Raw genomic sequence first — 4021 nt, 5'->3', positions numbered from 1 at the left:
TTTTCCAAAAATTCATGAATTAACCTAAGTCATTCCTAATCAAGTTCACAACCTAACACTTAGCAATTCCTACGCGATTACCACGGCAATTGGGATCTCGATAACCATCATACTTACACACAATAATCAACACATAACACTTAGCATTTTCAACGCAATTACCACAACGACTCAAATTCAAATCACTCAATCATAAAACTCAAATCAACGCGTGCCAGGCACCCTAATGCAATGCGTATATGCCAAAATGCATGGACTCGGAATTCCAAACCAAAACCCTCCTCGAAGGGCCGTAAATCATAATTGTACCGCCTATCGCAGGCCAAAGTACCAATTACCGAGGTGCCACCTATCACGGGTCAGCACGATTTACTAAAATGCGTAAATCATAAACGTACCACCTATCACGGGTCAGTACAGTTTACCGAGGTGTCACCTATCACGGGTCAACACGATTTACTAAAAGAAAAAGCGGAAATCGTAAATGTACCACCTATCACGGGTCAGTACAGTTACCATGGTGTCACCTATCACGGGTCAACACGATTTACTAAAAGAAAAAGCGGAAATCGTAAATGTACCACCTATCACGGGTCAGTACAGTTACCATGGTGTCACCTATCACGGGTCAACACGATTTACTAAAAGAAAAAGCGGGAATCGTAAATGTACCACCTATCACGGGTCAGTACAGTTACCATGGTGTCACCTATCACGGGTCAACACGATTTACTAAAAGAAAAAGCGGGAATCGTAAATGTACCACCTATCACGGGTCAGTACAGTTACCATGGTGTCACCTATCACGGGTCAACACGATTTACTAAAAGAAAAAGCGGAAATCGTAAATGTACCACCTATCACGGGTCAGTACAGTTACCATGGTGTCACCTATCACGGGTCAACACGATTTACTAAAATATAAATCGCAAACGTACAACCTATCACGGGTCCGTACAATTTACCAAGGTGCCACCTATCACGGGTCAGCACAATTCACCAAAAATATAAATCGTAAATGTACCACCTATCACGGGTCAGTACAGTTTACCGAGGTGTCACCTATCACGGGTCAACACGATTTACTAAAATATAAATCGCAAACGTACAACCTATCACGGGTCCGTACAATTTACCAAGGTGCCACCTATCACGGGTCAGCACAATTCACCAAAAATATAAATCGTAAATGTACCACCTATCACGGGTCAGTACAGTTACCATGGTGTCACCTATCACGGGTCAACACAATTTACCAATGAAATGCATGAGCATACACAGACTCCATTCACAACAATCGTTAAGCAAATGCAGATATTAAAAGATTCCCCATTTTTAATACCCATTTAACTTAAACGACTTTCAAACAACATTAATTAAATAAGTCATTAAGAGATTCCCCGTTCTTAATACCGATTTAACTTAATGATTTTCAAAACAAAACGTTAAGCAAACAGTCATATTAAGAGATTCCCCATTCTTAATACTCATTTACCGAAACGACTTTCAAACAACATTAATTAAATAAGTCATTAAGAGATTCCCCGTTCTTAATACCGATTTAACTTAATGATTTTCAAAACAAAACGTTAAGCAAACAGTCATATTAAGAGATTCCCCATTCTTAATACTCATTTACCGAAACGACTTTCAAACAACATTAATTAAATAAGTCATTAAGAGATTCCCCGTTCTTAATACCGATTTAACTTAATGATTTTCAAAACAAAACGTTAAGCAAACAGTCATATTAAGAGATTCCCCATTCTTAATACTCATTTACCGAAACGACTTTCAAACAACATTAATTAAATAAGTCATTAAGAGATTCCCCGTTCTTAATACCGATTTAACTTAATGATTTTCAAAACAAAACGTTAAGCAAACAGTCATATTAAGAGATTCCCCATTCTTAATACTCATTTACCGAAACGACTTTCAAACAACATTAATTAAATAAGTCATTAAGAGATTCCCCGTTCTTAATACCGATTTAACTTAATGATTTTCAATAGAAGAAACGGAGGGGTTTGTGTTTGGATCTCAAAAACCGTTTTTCTTCGTTTTCGAATCAAAGAGGAAGAGTGGAGTTGCGAAAACCTTGATCTAACTCTCCCCCAACCTTGGGTTACTAGTTTTGAAGAAAAGAAAGCGACGAAAATAAAAATGGGAGAAAGGAGGGAATTTGGCCGCGGACAGAGGAAGAAGACGATGGAAAATGGCGTTTTTCTTTCCTTTCTTTTTCTTTCCTTTGTTTTTCCTTTCTTCCTTTTTCCTTCCTTCCTTTTATACTATTTTCTTTTCCTTTTCCTTCCTTCTAGTTTTCCTTTCTTTTTCCCTCCAAACAAACATAAATAGATAATAAATATAACTTAACAAATATCTCATAATATCTAGATATTTGTGAAATTACCGTTTCACCCGAAACGCATTAAATTATCCGTAAAGGATTCACCGCAGTTAAATTCAATTTATTTATCGACGAGAAATTTTAATTGGCATCAAAATATCTTTTTGATTATAAAACTCCAAAATATTATTAACTTTAGCTTAAAAGCCTCCGAGCCAAAATCCAAAATACACCAAAAATACATAAATGGTACTTTAAAATTATGGGTCTTACAATTCTATTTTCCTTTGTTAACTGAGGATCTAGCTCATACCAATATGACTTGTATTCCTTTTGCCTTTAATGCTTTGACTTAGACTCTATATGGCAATGCATCTTATTGCTATATTACGACTTTCTCTATTAGTAAACACAATTATTTGTTTATTAGGTGATAATATTACTTGTATTTAGAAACACTTCTATTATATATATTTAAACCAGACTCCGCTGCCAGCTCATACTGTTTCCTCCACGTATGCAAGCATTTCCTACATCAGCCAAAAAGCTGATGTGTACGTCTTCATAAAGAGTTTCCTCTACTCAATTTCTAAATTCCTAATTTTGTTGTCTTCCTTCAATAATTTCATTTTCTCCATTCTAATTTTTTTAATCATATCTTATGGTTCTCCCCTTCCTTCGACAATTTCTTTAATCTCTTTAATTCCTAATTTTGTTTTTTCTTCCTTCCACAATTCTTTTTTTTGTATTCTAAATTTTTTAATCATCTTCTGCTTATGCTCACAATCCTCCTCCCTATCTCTCCACGTACCAACTCGGATCTGCCCTCGAAAGTCTCTCTGCATTTTGGGAGAAGAGCATGCAACATCAAGCAATGAATCTTAAAAAATTGAGTCGGGTCTCTAAAAAGCTATACAAATAAAAAGGCCTGGTAGAAGCACAGGCAAAAGGAGAGAGGAAAAGAAGAAAAGGAAGGGGCGTGGAGACTCGCGTCTTTGTAGTCATCCTCTCGTTCGCTTTTGCTTCTGCTCCTCGCAAAATCATTTTTGACGTCGTTGCGCCGTAACTCTTCGAAATCGCTCATTCCTAACTCTTTTGAATAGTCTAAATTGAAGGATGGGGTTAGGATTGATGATTGTTGATATTGAGAAGGTGAGCTCCACGGTAGCTCTTCAAAATCACCGATTCATAATTGAAGGATGGGTTTAGGACCGATGATTGTTGATACTAAGAAGGTGAGAAGGATAATTATGAATCCAAGAGTTAATCAAGTTCAGAAACTGATTCTATTGTGAAAATGGACTATGAATTTCAAATGAGCACTGGACCTAGAAAAGTTGTAATTGGTGTAGTTTTTCCTTTGAGTTTACTAGGAATTTTTTCATGTTTTATTTTGGATGATGAATAAAGGAAAAGAAGAAGAAGAAGAAGAAGAAGAAGAAGAAAAGTTTAGAAACTGGTTTTGTATGTAGATTTATTGTTTTTTTTATATATTGATGCATTATTTTATTTTATTTTGCTGATTTTACTTTTTCTAATCTAGGGGTGGAGGAGTTAACTCAAGTTAGTTGCATTCTTGGAAAAACCAGGGTGTAGATGGAGCCAGTCCATCTACTGCTATCAGAACAATTAGTTGCATCTATTGGAGAAACCTATGCTCAGACTAGCTTC

Source organism: Cicer arietinum, chromosome 3 (assembly GCF_000331145.2).
Source record: "Cicer arietinum cultivar CDC Frontier isolate Library 1 chromosome 3, Cicar.CDCFrontier_v2.0, whole genome shotgun sequence".
Classification (NCBI taxonomy): Eukaryota; Viridiplantae; Streptophyta; class Magnoliopsida; order Fabales; family Fabaceae; genus Cicer; species Cicer arietinum.
The sequence above is the reverse complement of the archived record's forward strand: the minus strand, read 5'-3'. Positions refer to the sequence as shown.